Below are 18,715 nucleotides of genomic sequence, written 5' to 3' on the forward strand. Positions count from 1 at the left end.
TTCACATAATATAGACCAACAAGTTATTTATAACAGTTCAAACAAATTTAAATAACGCTAATCACTTTTTGGCATGACACCGGTCAGCAGTATACACACGGCTCATTGGCACTTTGGCAATTGACCCAAATCCCGCAGCAGCAGATGGACGGATGGATCCTCTCAGATGCTGTCTGGCTGAAGTTTGAACAGATCAACCCTCATCCTCCATCTTCTCTGAACTGACGTGTTTAGATTTGCCCGAATCCCATTCTCACAGACACCTGGACGTTAAACTGTAGTGGACGGGGTGTATCTCTCTTACTTTAGTTAACAGTTGCTTATTTGGAATGTTAAGCCTGCATAAACTAAAAAATACTGGTCAAAATCATGTTTAATCGCAGTCCTGGTGATTTTCATCAACACCTCTTTGGTGGGCACCAGAATTTTAGAAAAAACACTTGATAGGCGGCACCATTCACACAAATCTGTAATGACTGGAAAAGTAGACGTACAGAGACTGACATGTTTTGTATGGATGCCGGGTTTTTACATATACGTACACAAAGGTACTGTCACTTCTGCCACCAGCTCAGCTCCGCTAACAAAACATGTCATCACTTATAGGCATTAAAGAGCTGAACTGAGTCGTGCTTCAGGTGAATGTCTGTCTGCATTGCTGCTTCCTGCTGCACCAACAGCCTGCAAAGCCCAATGACTCGCTGTGTGAGGTTTTTCTTTTTTTAAAGGAAGAGGAAGCCAAAAGGAGAAAAGGGTGAGAGAATAACGAAGGAAAATCCTTTAATCTGCACGAGCCGGTTGGAGATGAGGGAGCTGGCACCTACCTGCAGCTGCAGGAGCTCCACACTTGTCTTCTTCACCTTCTGCACACGCTCACAGGAATGCTGTGACACAAACAACACAAACATCCACCGCGCGCCGTCAGTAACCCTGACACATCCGGCATCTGAGGGGAGTAGAGGGGGAAAACTGAGATAAGGAAAACAAGGCGAGCACAGTCGTTCTACAGCCAGAGAGAGAGAGCAGACAGGAAGCGTGCTGAGAAGTTTCCAGGACTTTTAGTTTTACTGCCCCCGTCTGTTTACCCCCTCTGTGTGCCTGACTCAGCTCCACCTTCTGCTCTCAGTCCTGAACCACATCAGAGCCCTGAGTCCCAAACACGCCTCTGATCCTCATCAGGAATACCAAACATTTCGCTCACAGATCTGAGTCCAGACAGTGAACTGTATCTGTACACTTAGAAAACTGAGAAACGTGTCAGTGTAAACGTTTTAAACGTTAAATTGAACCTTCTGGCAGGACGAGTGGAACCAGGAGGAAACAAGCAGCAAAGCTCCACAAAGTTCAGACAATAAACTCCCAAAAGCAGCGAGAAGGTTTCTGGTTTCTCCACCAAACCCATGAAGGCTGAAGATGATTTCAAATATATGAGGCCAACTTTCTTCTGATTGGCTGCTCATTACAAACCGCAGGTGGGTGGGTCTTACATCCCTTCTGTGACATCCCACAGAGCCACTAGTAGAAAAAAAAAAAAAAACTGTGTGAAGTCTAAACTTTCAGAGAATAAAGAAAAGGCAGAACCTTAACTTCCTACAGCAACTTAAACTGTTATTGTTAATATCACTGAAGCTCCTTATATATAAATTAGACCTGTGAGGATCTTTCTGGTTCACATGGCTCTTGCTTCATATGAAGTAGGAAGACTCAGATGACGATCAAGTCAGAGCCGTGTGAACGTGATTTGATTTCAGACATGTTGTTCAGCTCTGCCGTGTGAGGCTTTTAAGACCACCAGCAGATGCAGCTGTGAATCATCACTGACGGCGTGTTTAATCAGAGGAACCCTGCTAACAGCTGTTTCTCCATCACAGCTGCAGCTCAGCTGAGCACAAACACTGGAAATGAAGGGAAACTGTTAGCATAAAGACAGAAAGGCATCTTTCGAGAACTCGTGTTTGCGTCTTTTTAAAACTAAGCTGGTATAAACGAACGCTGCCACAGAGCCGCTGATGGCCTCACAGCTCTGTTATCCTCGTTAACTCCCAGGTTACCCTGATCTCTGCTCTCTGATGGCTTCTGCAGCTGCCAGAGGAGAAAATCTGCCTTAATGGAAGAACCAGCAGCAGAAGATCAGCTGACTCAGCAGAAACAGTTTCATTCAGGCAGTAAACTCTTACCGTGCAGCTGCTCACAGCCAGCAGTGCTACCTGTAACATTCAGTCTGAGCTCAGCTGAGAGTCTCCCTCCATTCCAGCATTACTAAACCCAAAGCAACAAACTGGAGGCAAGAGTCAAACACCATCACAGTGTGTGTCTGTGTGTTTTTCTACATGAACAAATCTTAATCAATGCGTCCAAACTTTGGCGTCTCTGCCACACAGAGGCTTTCCTGCAGGTTTTCACGGTTCATTATGACTTCACTGTCTCTGGCTCCTCCCACCACAGCTGCAGTAAACAAACGCTGAGTATTCTGACCTCCATCTTTACCACCATAACAAGTCCATTCCTCTGACATCACATAACTCAAACTGTCCTCAGTCTCTGTTGTGCAGTGACATGATTGGTTCCTACATTTTCCTGTTCAGCAGTTGACTGGATGTTTGGTGGCAGCGAGTGAGAACATGTCTCGCCATTTTTGCCGTTACCAGATTACAGGTTTCTGTTTGGGATTCAATGAGTGTCTCAGGCTCCCTGATAACATCTCTGCCGCAGAGAAAGTCTTTTTCATCAGCTAATTAACATTTTGATGGAAATTGGATTGGAAATTTTCTAAACTCCATCCAGCGATCAGCATCTCTGCTGGGAAGAGCTTCAGATTTGGGACAAATGATCCCACTGACTGAGCAAGAAGGGTGGAAGAGGTCGCATGTTCTTGTTCATAAGGAAAATCACGTCAGCTCAGGTTCAGTTTAAACTGCAAGAAATTTAACATGAAGGGAGAAGGCCCGACGGGTTTGATGAAGCCGGCGGACTGAACGTACAAACTGTTTGGAAACTGAGGAGCTGTGATGAAGAATCATGAAATGGTTCACGGGGTCAGCAGGAGCGTTGACAAGGTCGTATCCTCCCCATTCCTGTTTGGGCCTCTGTCTAAAGCTCGTGCCAACAGCATTTAAACACCTGTTGGGAAGCAGCAGCGGCTCGGCCGGAATAGTGAAACCGTCCCAGAGGGAGGAAACAGACCTGCTGAGGGTTTTTTACTTTAGTGGGATGAGCTGATGACTCTGTCACAGCTGATTGGATGAGGTCAGAGAGCACCAGTCTTCATCAGGCTCGAACATGAGGAATAGCAGTGAGGGGCGGTAGTGAGTCCTGCCTCTGATTGGTTGGAACAGAGGTGAGTCATGCAGAGTCCAAAAATTGTTAATTTCTGAACCAGAGCAGACACACAAACCACTGTCAGGTAATTTTTCTGTGGTACGGAGGCCCAGAGCTGACAAGAGTCAATTCAAGTGGCTTTATTGTCATTCCAACCATGTGCAGTGGTACAGTACACAGTGAAGCAAGACAGCGTTCCTCCAAGACCTTGGTGCTACATATAACAAATAATCAATACAGGACTACGTAAAGTGCAAGTGTGCAAAAATTGCAAAACAAAACAAAACAAAGACAGAACAGAAAGATACAGGCAGAACAGTGCAATATAAATCTGCAACAATGACAGTGGATTGTGCAAAAAGTAACGTGATGTATGAAGGTGTGCGTGTGTGTGTGTGTGTGTGTGCGTGTGTGTGTGAGAGAGAGATTGTGCAGATAAATGCTTGGTAGGTCTGTTAAAAAATGGATCCAGTGATCAGAAGCTAACATAAATGTGGAACTAAACAGGAAAAGGAAGTAAATGCAAAAAATAAAAATAGAAAAAAATCAAATACACTTGTTTAAATAATACATGTAAATGCAGAACTTAATAAAAACCAACAATCCAACTCAACAGAAATAAAACTGCAAAAATGTATGAATAAAAACTGTGGAAAGGTTCAGATTAAGCTGTTTCTGACTCTCGGGTAGTTATGGCCGTCACGTTTGGACCCCTGTACCTGAGTGAGGCGCTGCTGTGCATTTTTTCAGAGTTCAGAATAGAAACGTGATTTCTGAACATGTTTCTTTTTCATGCTGTGTGTAGAGTTTAAACCTGAAGAGTGATCTCTCTGAAACCGTCAGCCCCCCGTCCCCCCCAGGCCGTGCACACGTCCTTGCCGCAGCCTCAGAAAGTGGCGGTGAAGTTGAAGCGTGTCTGTCACATGGGTTTATGTTCATTCAGAGGCTTCGCTGCCAGAAACGCACTGACTTCCAGTCCGCTGTCCGGCGCTCTCTGATCACTTTTGACTGCTACCCTTTTGCGTGGTGACTTCAGAGGCTACCACGGCATTTGGCCCCGTGCCTGCCCCCCTTGGCCCCAGGGCCCCTGTCAGCCTGACGCCGTGACTCCTCCACCGCCTGAGATTAATTTCCCTTCCTCGCTGACCCATAATTAAACAGGCCGTGTCGCCGAGCAGCAAAGAAGAAGAATTTTCTCTCTGACTTTGCAGGCCTTTAACTTTTCTGCTGCAGCTTCATTGAGGCGCTGAAGAAGCGCTGCTCCAAGTCTGAAGCTGCGGATGTGGAAACGGGGCTGAGCTGCTGGCTCCTCCTATAGCTCCGCTGGCCCAGAAAGTGATTCTGAGTTCAGTGAAGATCAGGTAAGAGCTGTGGTTCCTGCTGAGCCTCTTACAAAGAGAGATGAAAGCCGCTCGGGTCTGCAGCGTGCTGGCAGGAGAGCGGCGGGCCGCTGGCAGCGTCATGGCTGTCGTTCAGCTCGATGGCATCGACCCACAGAAAGCCGCTGCTCTGGAGAGACGAGGGGCTCTGTAATAGCAGACTCAGAGCTTCCATCGTGACTGAGCGTGCTCTGTCTGTCAGAGGAAACTCTACTCCACTCATCATCATCATCGGGACGCAGAGAAAGAGAAGGCTCCACTTCCTGTTCTTCCACTTCCTGTCAGTCTAAAGCAGCCGAAATCCCAAGCAGACATAAAGAGGCACGTTCTGAGATGAACACTGTGGAATGTCCTTTGACCTTTACAACCTCTGGCAGGGAAACTTTAAGTTGGTTTCTCATAAGCTTTCAAATTTTCTTCTCTTATTTCCTGCAGACCTTTGAACCTGAATCCTCTCTCGGGTTCCCGTTATCGTTTGTCTGCACAGAGTTATGCCTGTGGGTTTCCTTTCAGCCCTTCCTCCCGTACCTGTGAATACAGCTGATCCTGCAGCCAGAGTCCACAGCTGCAGGCCAGTCCAGACTTCTCATGGCCAAAGGATTCATGATAACATGGATCTGTACAATTTATCAGCAGGAATAGCAGGTTCGATCCCTGGCTGCTCCAGTCTGCATGCAAGCTGCTCTCTGAGTGTGAATGTTAGATAGAAAGCACTTTGACATAGAAAAAAAAGTGTTTGTGTGAATGAGTCGTGTTGTATATAAAGCCCTGTGAGTGCTGAGGAGAAAGGAGGACCAGTCCATTTAAAGAATCATTTTAACATGTGTGAAAATTTTGCTTTTTTTAGCAAAAAAAATTACTCTTAAAATATGAGCACAGAGCAGAGGAGAGTCTCTGGAACCAGAATTGACCAATTTTATCACATTTTCATATTCATATTTAAGCCATTACTAATATATTATGTTTAAATATCACAGCTATATAACTGCGCACAGTAATGGATCTATCTTTACCTTACTGTCACTGTCACAGGAACCATCAGAAAGTCCAAACACACCACTCGGACAGTGTTTCAGATATTGGGAATCATTACCGTGTGACACATCAAAGGCTGAGAGAAGGAAACATGGCGACGCACCACCTGAGGGACACTGGAGACGACCTGCTGGCCTCGCAGCTTCAGTTGGATCGAGGAGGTTAACATCAGCCCGTCACCTGTCGGGAGTAGCTGGTCAGTGCTAACATGGCGCCATGCTGAAGAAACACGTGGACATTTAAGACTGAGCAACTGAGTCACATGATAAATTAGCAAATAAATCTCGGGCTCGGTCTTCATAACAGATCTCTAAAAAAGCTCCAAATCTGTAATGGGTCAAAGTGTCTGAGCAGGTGCTGAAGGTCGACCCCGACTCACATCACATAAATATTCAGGTGTGATACAAACTGTTTTCACACGGGTTACCAAACACACCACCGTCCCCTCCTAAGCCCCTGAATGTTCTGATGTGGACCCAGAAGCTTTTGGAAAGATTCTTTCCTGTCCTGAGAAAAAAAGGACATTTGGGGTCAAAACAAAATTACAAATAACTGAAAGAAAAAACTACTGTGAGACATCTGGATGGTCTCCAGCTGTTTGGCTCATTCAGCTCCAGTTTAACACTCAGCTTCACATCCTGAAAGTTCTGGTTCAAGCCGACCCGTCTTACTGTGTGTCTGTGTGTGTCTCTTCTCTCAGGCTATTAGACCCATTAAGGGCTATACTGGTGACCAGTGGATAGTCACACTGGGAAGCTGTCAGCTCTCATACATCACAATCACTGACTGACTGACACCCTCCTCCTCCTCCTCAGGAGAAGAAAGGAGTGATCACACACACACACACACACACACACACACACACACAGGCCTGCAGGTCAGCCAGCAGTATCGGGTGAAGGCATATTTAAGGAGGAATCAGACAACTGGATGAGATGAGATGAGATGATGAAGAGCAGAGGGGAGAAGGTGGTGGGGATGGTCTGTGGGGGGATATCGCCTCCTGAGGAAGATAGGGAGCGGAGGGATCGACCTTCCCTGGCAGTGATGAGGAGGGAGGAGCTCATGCTCAGATTATGCAAATGAGGCGTTGTTTTGATGCAAAACAAGCCGGACTGGCTGCTAATGTTTCTCCAGTCGTGAAAGGGCGAGACTCCCTGGGAGAAATACCAGAAGAGAGAGGGTGGGGGGGAGAGTGGAGGAACAGGGGAGTCTGGGTAATAAGCGGCGCTGGGCGGGCAGCTCCCCTGGCGTTATACATTATCATATTTCCACGTAATTAGTTGGTTTTTCCACATGAAATGAGGAAGCAGTTCGACGGTGCGTTCACTGCCGCGAGGACAGCCGGCTTCTTCTTCTTCTTCTCCTCCTCCTCTGTTACCAAGAGATGACCTTTGACCTTTACTATCTCATCAACTACCCGACCCCCCCACCCCCCACCACCACCACACACACACACACACACACACACACACACACACACACTTCACTGGTCAGTAAACAATGATGGAGCTACCGGACCTGATTAATGTATGAATCGAGGCATTTAGAGGCAAACAGGGAGTTAATTGGAACCTTATGGAACCTTTCATAGTCTGATTTCAATATCAGAAAACACACAGCAGGATAACTGGGACACACAAACAAAAACAGACACACAATTGTAAAGTCAATCAAAGCGGCAGAATCATCTAATTTCCAGCAGGGGAAATCTGCACCTGAAGTAATCAAACAACCACCTTGCTTTAGCATCCTTCCATCCACGTGCCTAAAATAAATAAATTCTGGTTGTGCTTCCGTCTGAAAGGTCTAAGGGCAGCTTTCGCACACCTGCCGGACAGCGACGTAGTTTCCTGATTTAACAGTCAAGCCAGCGTCTATTGTGTGTCGTTCATTGTGTCAAAATTCATTGTTATTCATGCATTTATTTCAACACGTCTGGATAATTGTAGCTCATTGTTCACTTGTCTTAAAGTTGCCCTGAAGCATCTGCAGGCTGTGAGTCTTATATTTGCTCTAGTGTCACACCGCTGATAATTCAGCTGCACTGAAGTCGTTCACGTTACCACGTGGTCCCTGTGATATACCACGTGGACATCACAGAGACCACGTGCACTCTGAGAACCTCCGTGATGGTCGAAGATGCTACAGAAACACAGCTTGACCCCACCTCTGACTGAGGTTGTCACACAGCAGGTGAGTTAGCGCGATGGTACCACAACCTCAACTTTATTGACAATGGCAGCATGAACACATGACATTAACTGAAGTTGCCTGAAAGCCACAACTCTAGATGTTGTGGCCCAGTTTAACCCACATTTACACCTGACTGACATATCACCTGGATACCAAACGGCTTTGAACAAACAGCTGACGATTAAGTCTGTTTAATAAAAAACGTGTAATTCTGAGCTTAAAACTGAAATGCTGCTCATAGATTTTAATTCAATAGCATATTTAAACTTTGGAGGAGTTTTCCACTGACACTCATCGTTTTTTATTTTTTAATAAATGTAAAGGTGATGAATGTTCTGCTGTGAGGCTGCACCTGAGGCGACTCAGGTTAGACATACCTGTTAAATCATCTTCACAGCACGAAGCCTCCATCAGCTCAGGCTGGGTGCTACGTGCCCCAGCAGGTATGCTAGCCAGGTACCCTTCTCTTCATAATGGTGCATTCAAGGAAACTCTGACATGTTAGAGTTGAGTATCGAGCAGGTGCTAATCACATGATCACCACCACTAACTCGGAAACATCTACTTTCAACACAGAATTTCAAAATATGAGAGCACTCTTCCTGCTTAAAACAACCAAGCTTGTGTTAAGTAAATAAGTCGGAGAAAGTTTTTCTGAAGACTAAGAAAGTTCACAGAATATTTTTCACCTTAAAACTTTATCAGCTAATATTAAATAAATCCACTTCATCATGTTTGTCGGCCAGGCTGATGTCACCCAGAGCGCTCAGACCTCTGGCTCGACTGATCAGCTGATTATTAAAGATTTCCTTCAGTGCCCTTCAGTCCAAACTGAGGAGGATAACCAGGATAATTTCAGTCTGTTCTTCTCCGCGGGATTTTTTTTTCCCCCCAAATTCCTCTTCAGCTCAAACTCCTCTAAACTCTTCTGACGTGACATCTCCGTGCTCTCCATCCATCCCTGGGGGTCCTGCAGTATGTGTGCTCAGGATGGATGGATGGATGGATGGACCGGAGGCGGGGTGGAGCAGCAGCAGTGGGCTGGGATGGCGTGTGGCCCACAGAGTGTGCTCAGTGAAGCAGGAGGCAAGCAGTAGCTTCAGATTAGGCCACCAAGGCTGGAGAGGAGCTGGCTGCGGTCCGGACTTCATGCATCATCAGCCTGTGTGTGTGTGTGTGTGTGTCTTTTCTATGTTTGGCGCTCGGCTGTCATCCACCATGTTTTTCTTCTTTAAGCTGGACGCCATGTTTGTCCATTTGGCTGAATCTGACTGAACGACCTCAGTGTGTGTGTGTGTGTGTGTGTGTGTGTGTGTGTGTGTGTGTGTGTGTGTGTGTGTGTGTGCTATTCTCTGAAGTTCCAGGAGGATAAAAGGTGGCTCGTACCTGTTGGTGCATTTCAGTAAGAGCCGATGCAGCATGTGTAGGATTAATTTCTTATTTTTAAATTCAGACATTAAAAAAATCATTAAAGGTTTTGGACTTTGGACTGGATAGGCATTATCAAGGAAATTTACACAATGGAGAGACTGACTTTTTCACTAAGACTGGCTGCCGATAAATTTGAGAAATACTGGAAAAAATGGGACCTCTACTTAAATGGAAAAATATTATCATTTCTGATACCATGTTTCATTGCTGTAGTTCACCTATTTGATCTGATTGTACCATAAAGGGATATGTCTTTTTTTTGTTTGTTAGCCTAGATGCTCTGTGCGTGTTGGGGGTCTGAATGTTTCGTAAAAAATATACAGGACTGTCAATAAAAATAAAGTGTAACAAAAAAAAAAAAAAAACAAAGTTTTGGACTTTAAATTGTGAAAGAAGATCAGATGCTTTAGTCCACAATCTCTCTCTGCTGCTGTATCCTGAAATCATTTGACCGAGCAGATCAGAGATGAGGCAGCTCACATCTTAAAAATAATTTTTTTATGAAAATTGTATAAAATCCTCAAAACTCAAGAGATTAGACTCCTTCTCAATGGTGCCGTTTTGTTGGCCTCCTTTATTGAAAAGCATGTTGTCACAGTGGTGGACATATAACCCAACCTCATAATAGTTTCCTCATCGATTAAATACAAACGTTCCTAAATAAATGTGTTCTTTGTCAGTTCCTTTGAATTTCACGTTTCTGGTTGATGTGTTGTAAAGTACATTTCAGGTGCGCCTGGTGTTACAGACTTTCGTCACAAGGTGGCAGCATCTTCGTTTCACGTTGGCTTTGCGTTTGTTTCTTACTGAGCTGGAGGAGCATGGAGGACAGACATGTTGCACTGCTATGAAGTCGTTGGGCAATATGTTCATAACCTGTTCAGATATCCTTGTGTGAAGACTTTTAGGAAGTCATGAGGTCATATTTTAACAGAAGCCGTTTGGTGTTAATGGCCGCCATTTACTCGAGACTCCCGTGTCCTCACATGTGTAGCACGACGGTAAGCCTGCAGTCTCCAGAGTCCAAAGCTGACGTCAGAGAACCTGCTCTCAAATGTGTATGTATTTCATTTGCATTGCATTTCACTTTTGGGGCTTTTGGTTGGGCATTCATTTGTGTCTTGATGTTTGGTTCTGAGCCCGCTGACTGCTGTGTTTTTCTATTTTTTTGTATTTCCATCCATACATTTTCTACTGCTTACCCAAGTTAAGGGTACAGAGGCACCAGCCTGAGCAGAGAAGCCCAGACTTTCACCTTTTCCCGTTTCTCTGAGGGAACACAGAGTTGTTCCAAAGCCAACCGAGAGATGTAATTTCTCCAGTGAGTCCTGGGTTTACCTAGGGCCATCCTCCTAGTAAGACATTCCTGAAACACCTCAACTGTCTCCTTTTGATGTGGAGTAGTAGCAGCAGCTCTACTTCAAGTCCTTCTTGAATGACCCAGCTTCTTACCCTATATCTCCCTCCTTATAAGGGAGAGCTCAGCCACCCTTCAAAGGAGACTCATTTCTGTCCCTGCTAGGGACAGGTTTCTACCCTGGGGCACAGACTCAAGGACAAGTGTCTGGTGTCTCAGCCTTAGCCTGAAGAAGCTACATGGATCTGTCTTCCTATGGGCTCAGCCACCACAGGAGGGACCATAGGGGTTCAGTAAGGCGGAGGTCCTGGCACTACATGCTTATCTTTTGTTTAGTGTAGGTTTTATCACATTTTCATGAACTGTTGGTTCCCAAATATTTTTGATGTGCCAAATGAGTGAATCATAACAATCATGGAACATGTTAGGTCCCACGTTTTAGATGATCCTTTCAAATCGGTGTCACTAAATGTGTCATGTGCCAGTTCAAAGAGGTAGAATTACTTTTGAGACATTTGATTCACAAATCAGTGAGTTGGCTCAAATCATTCGTTTGGGCTGTTGTGAAGCCTTTGCTGAAACATAAATGTGTGCATCATCAGCAAACATGCATCAGTAACATTGAACACATAATATCATTATGTCAGGTTTACGTCAGAGTTTTGGATAAGCAGGACAACGATCCAAAACACACCAGCAAGTCCTCGACTGAAAGGCTTAAGAAAAACAAAATGAAGACTTTGGAGTGGCCCAGTCAAAGTCCTGACCTCCGTCCGATTGAGATGCTGTGGCATGACCTTAAAAATGTGGTCCGTGTTCAAAAACACTCCAATGCAGCTGAATTACAACAATTTTGCAAAGATGAGTGGGCAAAATTCCTCCTCAGGACTGTAAAAGTCTCATTGTCAGTTATCACAAACACGCGATTGCATTTGTTAAGGATGGCCCAATCAGTTATTAGCATTAGGGGGAAAACATTTTTTTTCTCATCACTCTTTATGTCATTTTTTCTAATCTTACTGACCACTTAAAGTGCTTTAGAGTCCTTTTTAACTTTCTTTTTCTTATTTAATTTATTCGATGTCTTATCGCATTTCATTGTTAAAATTGTGAAAGGTCAGATAACATTATCTGCTCCACAGTGTCACACATAGCCACTCTGAGGAGCAGGATTTAAGGTTGCCATTCCTCTGCAGAAGCATGAAAGTAAGTGCCTCAAAGGTCAAATCTCAGTGGTACTTTTGCTACTTATTGTAGTTGTTTTGCTTTAGTGTCATTTTAGGCTTCTATAAAGCCAAAATTCTAACGTGTATTAGCTTTGTTCCTCTCAGTGCATTTTCTGTTTTAATCTAATCTATCTGGACTTCAGTGGATGACCTTATCTGAAAGACTGGGTGGAGTAAAAACGCAGGAAATCAGATTGAAATTGTGTTTCTCCCCATGTTCATGTCTCCATTATATGCATAATCAAGCAGCACAGATGAGCTCTTCTAAAGGCAAACATGTGGTCATTATGAAAATAAGCCTCAGTGTTCACGTGTGAGACGATGGAGATGATGGAGTTGGAGAAGCTTCACAGTTTTCTGTGTGAGGAACACTTGTTGCTGCAGATATGAGAAGAAAAGATCTCAGATTCAGCCAGCTGAGTGCAGAGAGGAGGGGGAGGGGATGAAGGCGGTGTGGAGGAGGGTGCTGGCTGGCTGGTGGAGGAGCCGGACGGGGCAGCATGGCGGAGCTCCAGTGGGCTGGCCGGAGCCCAGTTGGTGCTTAATCACAGCGAGTGGTCAGCCTCCGCCTTTCACAGCCAGCTGACATCAGGCCTGTGTGTGTGTGTCTGTGTGTGTGTTTGCAGGGGTTGCCCCAGCACCCCACCCCCCCTTCCCCTCCTCCCCCCACATCCTCCACCCCTCACCTCCCATCCAGCATGTAGGTGTGTAATCTGCAGCCAGGAGGAGGATTAAACACGGCTGCTGTACATCACTCTGTGTGTGTGTGTAGGTTTGGGGATGAGTGTGACCTGCCAACACCATGAGTACATGCAGACGGTGGCGGTGAGCCGAGCCAAGGCCGGAGCTGAGCTGCCAACCGAGCTGGGTGACCCGTCCGTCCGCCGCTTCTCCCCCGACGCAGCCGAGCAGCGTGCCAGCAGAGTGTGTGTGTGTGTGAGTGAGTGAGTCTGTGAGTGTGTGTGTGTGTGTGTAGCAGATTTCGGGTGTGAAAACGTCACATGATGAAAGTTTGGCTGCACGACGTCACATTTGCATCCCCGCTGAGTCCGTGCTGTGAAATGAGCGTTGAGGCTCCACGTGGGCACAGCAGGCCAAGACGAACAGGAGCGCAAAACAAACGCCCCCAACAAGCAGGGAGGAGAGGATTCAGACCTCCAGGTGTTCAATCAAACAAAACATCTTTACAGAAGCGTGTTACATCAGGGGCTTCTGAATCCAAAAGAGCTGACAAACACAGACTCAGTGCCGACCATCCTGACCTCAAAGGAAAATAAATAATAATAATAAATTACAGTGCTCTCGTCTTCCTCTTCTTCGTCGGTCGGCTGGTCCCTTTGGAGGTTACTGAGGGCAGAACTGCACAGTTCAGAAGTACCACATTCACACAGCTTCCCTCCTCGTCTTCTGTCGTCTTTTCATTTTGGGGTTGATGTCTGACTGAGTGCTGACCCACATGTGTGTACTTGAGCATCATTGTCAGTGCAGGAGAATATTTCATATTTATAATATCTGTATTTTTCCATGAGTTATAATGTTACTGTATAATAATAACGATGCTGTGAATCAGTGATTTAAAGATGATGATGGGAGGATGAATGTGAGTTTTCTTCTTTTCAGGCTGACCAGCAGCAGCAGGAGGAGGAGGAGGTTAAAAAAGGAGAGATTACAGGAGGAAAAAACTTTGATGCGTACATATGCAAATGAGGCTGGAAATGTCAAATTAGCATAGATTTGGGTCGGCCTCCCTCGCAGCTACGGGCAGCCGGGACGCCTGACAGCTCGGCCCGCGTCCAGACGGCCTGCTTTACATATTAGAGAGGCCTCCCATCGCCGCGGGTTACCACCAGCATCTCGTCGCCTAGGAGACTGATGGAGACTGACAGGGCGGACGGCCTGAGTGATAGACTGACGGCTGAGAAAGAGAGAAAGAGAAAGAGGGGGGATTAGCTGTGGGCCTCGCTCGTCCACAGAATGTAAACAGGCTCGATTATGTAAATGTGTTGTTAATTTAATCAATTACTGCCGGAGTGTTCAGGACGACCCTGAGCCGAGCGCCACGATGGACCCCACACTACAGACACAGCACTGAGAAAATCTTCATCATCTCATCTTCACCTCATCCTTTTATCTGACTGTTTGTGTTCTGTAATTAAATTCTGTTTCAGCTTGATTTCTGTGCAAACCTCTACAGGTGAAGCAGGTAAGACAGCTGCCTGCTCAGGTATGTGTGAACCCTGCAGCTTTAAGGACACAGCTCCCCCTGCTGGGGGACACTCAGATGGCAGCGAGGACAAGATCCAGGTCCTGCACCTAGGTGTGGATCCTCCAGCCAGATGTTTGAGCTTCATTTCAAACCTTAAAAACCAACAAATATAAAGAAAGACATCCTGAAAAACGCCCGACATTTTCAAACCTGCTGCATGCAAAGATACGCAATGAGGAATAACAGATGAGAGTCATCGTGAACAAATAAAAATGTTTTAGTGTGTCTGATCTGATTTCTATTTCTGTGTTTATTGTTGTTCTTTCTCCTTCCTCTGACTTTATGAAATTGTTCTCGGTTCACGTGTTTAATCTTTTGTCTCCGGCGGGTGTCAGGGCTGCTGTATGAATAAAGTTTAATTGATTCTTGTTGTCATGTGTGCTCGCTGAGTCGTTCTTGTTTTCTAATGCTGCTTAAATGAGACTGAATCATCTTACAGGAAGTGACACAGACAAACATGGCTCACTCACGCTGTGTGTTAGTGCGCCGCCCACATGCTCATTTGGAAGTTAAATTTGAGAGCCGTGCAGGCCTCTGAGTGTTTACAGTCCGATTTATCACAGCGATTATTAACCAGCACTTGATCCTGGTTTCATCCTCTCTGTTCATGTAGGTCAGCGAGGAGCCCGAGGCGCTCCGATCAGACCCTGCAGAGGGAAACACACACAGAAACACACACCCACACACATTTTCTATGATTTTTCTAAGGGCGTAGCGCCACTTAAATTTGATGTATTCTATTTGAAATTGCAGTGTAATTATATTTGCCTACAAAGTAAATGCGGCTACACTAGAATAAGAGTTAATAAGTCAGGTTTTTGCAGGAAACAAAGAAATAATTGTACTTCTTATTTTAAGTAATTTCAAGTAGTAATTTTGTAGTAAAGGACTGTTCTCCAATACACAAAAAACAAATACCATCAAATTATGCAATACTTAAAGTGACTCATGCACTCCCTAAAATGACTTCCACATTATTTAAAATTTCTTTGTTTGCTTTAAAAACCTGACTTGTTAACTCTTATTCTTGTGTACCTACCTACATATAATTATATGAATATAATTACATTGTGATTTAAAATAAAAGTCCTTAGTCATGGGCAGTATTGTACATTGTTACATTTTTCTCTTGCAATAAAATTCTGTGGAAACACATTCATGTGTTTCCTTCAGATTCAAATCAGCAGATGAAATGAGCTGCAGTAACATGAACAGAGCTGAAACCTTTAGAACTGAATATTTTAATGGGAATTTTAAACCCCCTGAAATCCTTGTAATAAAGTACTTTTACAGTACTTTTGTACAGTATAAGTACCTCTGGTTTAGTTACTCTATGCTCTGTTAAATGAAACCCTCAGAAACAGCTTTGTGGGATTTTCCTCTGCTGTTAGAGGACAACAAGAAAGTGTTTGAAGGTGGTTTCTAGTGTGTTTGTGTGCACGCGCGCATGTTTGTGCGTGTGTGTGTGTGCGCACGCGTGTGTGTGTTCCTCCATCTCAGCAGCAGATCAATTAAAAATGGTGGATGAATAAATGACAGGTGTTTGGGGCCATTTAAGCTGAGTTTGTCCATTCAGCTGACAACAGAAACCAGACTTTCTGGCAACATCTGGACACACACCTCCCTCCCCACCCTCTCTCACACACACACACACATTTGCCTCCCTCATGTATGTATAATAGATGTGCTGGCTCTGTGCCGTGTGGGACCGCTGGGCTCTGCTCGCTTCACTGCGACACTGCAGGTTTTAAAAACATTTAAAGCTGAAACACACCTGACGAGCGCAGCACCTGAACACAAACACTGCGTTTGCTCTGTTTCCACAACAACTGAAAAATCCAAATAATGATTTTAAAATCATTAAAACCTGAAAATCACACAAAGAAAACCTACTGTGTGTGTACATGCGTTTTTGTGTGTGTGTGTGTGTGTGTGTGTGTGTGTGTGTGTGTGTGTGTGTGTGTGTGTGTGTGTGTGTGTGTGTGTGTGTGTGTGTGTGTGTGTGTGTGCATGCATGTGTGTGTGTGTGCTCATTCTGAATTTATTGCAGCTTCCTGCATGATGTAGGACATCAGCTGCTCCTTTGCTGGTTTCATGAAGCTCCACATGTTCCAGTGAGTGATGGTCTGGACTGTATTCAGCTCATCTTGACTCTTTACCTGTGAAACCATACATCTGGAGTACGAGCTCAGTGCTGTTCATTCATCGTCTGCTTGACTGTTGCTCCTAAACCTGCATATATGGTTCAAGGGCCCTTCACAAGTGTCCCAGTTACCCCTGCCATGTGCACTGATGCCCCCCTCACGTACCATCAGGGCTGTTTTAAACTTTGTGCTGAGTGTGCCCCTCCTCTTTAGCCCAGAGAACAGAGCATCCATGACACAAAATCTCACACTCTGATTGGTCCAACAACAGGGCAGCGATTATGATCTCGGCCCCAAAGGAGGAAAAATAGGATAATGATCACATGAAATATGGAGTGTGGAAACAGGACATTAGCAGCACTCGCTCTCCGATCGTTTGGATGAGTGAGATTTATTTTTATGACTCAAAGAATCTGAACTTTTCTCCACTTTCTGCTGTGAGCGAAGTTCAGCCTGCCAGCACATGACGCCACGCCAAACTAAACCACGGCCCAAGGATGGGGACTCTTTTACGTTTATGTAGAAAAACACAATAATGACATCTCAGTGTATTGCACTGTTTTTTCTAATGCCTCTGATTTAGGTTTGTATTAAACTAAACTCACTAAAACACATGCTAGAAGGACTGAAAGCAGAAGAGCTGCAGCGCTGCACAGTAACAGACAATCAAACTGTTTGCTGTTCACATACTTTTGACCAGGTGATGACAGCGTGATTAAGAGGACCTCTCCTCCTGTGGTCTGTTTCAGGTCCAGAGTTATTACCGACCAATCAGCAACTGTAAACACAAGTCACATGGACTGACGGGAAACTCATTCATTCACTCACAGTTGTAGTGACCCTCCGCTCCTCGCCATGACATCATGACTGAGACAGAGCCAGCGTTCATGAAACACACGCTTACACTCAGTGATTCTGGCGCCTCAAACATATCGCGTACACACATACACACATATGCACAGATGCGCACACACACACACACACACACACACACACACACATATGCACACACACATCCGCACATACACACACACACATGCACACACACACGCACATATATGTGCACACACATGCGCATATACACAAACACACACACACACACACACACACAGACATGCACACACACACACACACACACACACACACACACACAACACACAAGCACACACACACAAACACACAAACACACACAAACATGCACACACACACGCACACACACACGTACACACACACACACATATATGCGCACACACATGCGCACATACACAAACACACACACAAACACACACAAACATGCACACACACACATATGCGCACACACATGCGCACATACACAAACACACACACACAGACACACACAAACACACAAACATGCACACACATACACACACATACACACACACACCTATATGCGCACACACATGCGCACATACACAAACACACACAGACACACACAAACACACACAAACATGCACACACACACACACACACACACATACAGGTGAAAACAAGCTGCAGTGTTGTAACTGTTTGGCGTCCTGATGCTGCTGTGATAACAGACTACAGAAGAACTCAGAGACATCATCGATCTTCTACCTGAAGGTCCAGCATTCGAGTGTCTTCCTCCACCATCACTCACACACAGTGAACAGTCTCAGCACACACATAGTAGAAAACGTCACAGCAGCCTTCAGCAGCTCCTATCACTAAGACCTCCCTCCCTAAAAGCTGACTTTCTTCTGATTGGCTAACATCTGGAAGCCTGCTGAGGGGCACCCCCTGTTTTTGTGAGCTGCTCTGGTCCTGATGACCGGGTTTAGAAATTTGATTTGAGAGATAATGAGAAGGACAGTGAGCCATCCTTAATGCTCTGTAGCCCATAACGGCCATGGTGGGGGGACATGTTTCTGCTACTATTTATGTATAAAAATGTTTTGTGCATATTATTTATTTCACTTAGCAAGAATAAACAAACAGATATTTGTCAAATACTATTTGGCAATATCTTTTTGATTCTGAACACAGGTGATATGTTTTTACTCCTTAACCTCAAACGTGTTTATCTAGTAAGTGTGAAGCTTCCACCTTCATTTACTCTGGAGGAGGCTGTAAAACTGAGACTGATAAGAGTCAATGAGTGAGAGCAATTCACTTCTGTCTGATGACAGCCACAGTGTTGCTGAAACTGTCTTTGAAGTGGATCTAACAATTTTATACCTTCAGTGAATAAACTTTGATACCATTTGAGAATGTAATCACGATCACAATGACACTGGTGGCTAACATCAGCTAGCATAATGTTAGCTTGTAATCAGCTGCTGCTGTTGTTTAGCTGGCTCATTGTCAGTGTCCAGAGAGGGTCA

At 45.0% G+C, this 18,715-nt stretch overlaps 1 protein-coding gene and 1 long non-coding RNA gene across 3 annotated transcripts in view; one reads left to right on the forward strand and one right to left on the reverse strand.

The window, feature by feature from the left end:
- Window positions 1–5,894, reverse strand: part of frem1b (Fras1 related extracellular matrix 1b) — a 44,863-nt gene extending 38,969 nt beyond the window's left edge. The window contains exons 1-2 of one of the 2 annotated variants that reach the window (XM_039607462.1): window positions 5,836–5,894; window positions 825–946 (exon numbers count right to left, since the gene is read on the reverse strand). The gene's annotated coding sequence lies outside the window, so the exon portion shown is untranslated. Of the gene's footprint in view, window positions 1–824; window positions 1,006–5,835 lie in introns of those variants that run through there. The other variant, XM_031743551.2, reaches the window with a different exon arrangement.
- A 1,948-nt stretch (window positions 5,895–7,842) lies between these two features.
- On the forward strand, window positions 7,843–14,536 carry LOC120436449. The gene is made up of 3 exons (XR_005610432.1): window positions 7,843–7,928; window positions 11,859–11,922; window positions 13,563–14,536. It is a non-coding gene; the product is annotated as an uncharacterized LOC120436449 (long non-coding RNA).
- Window positions 14,537–18,715: the final 4,179 nt, after the last annotated feature.

This window comes from Oreochromis aureus, linkage group 23, assembly GCF_013358895.1.
Source record: "Oreochromis aureus strain Israel breed Guangdong linkage group 23, ZZ_aureus, whole genome shotgun sequence".
NCBI lineage: Eukaryota > Metazoa > Chordata > Actinopteri > Cichliformes > Cichlidae > Oreochromis > Oreochromis aureus.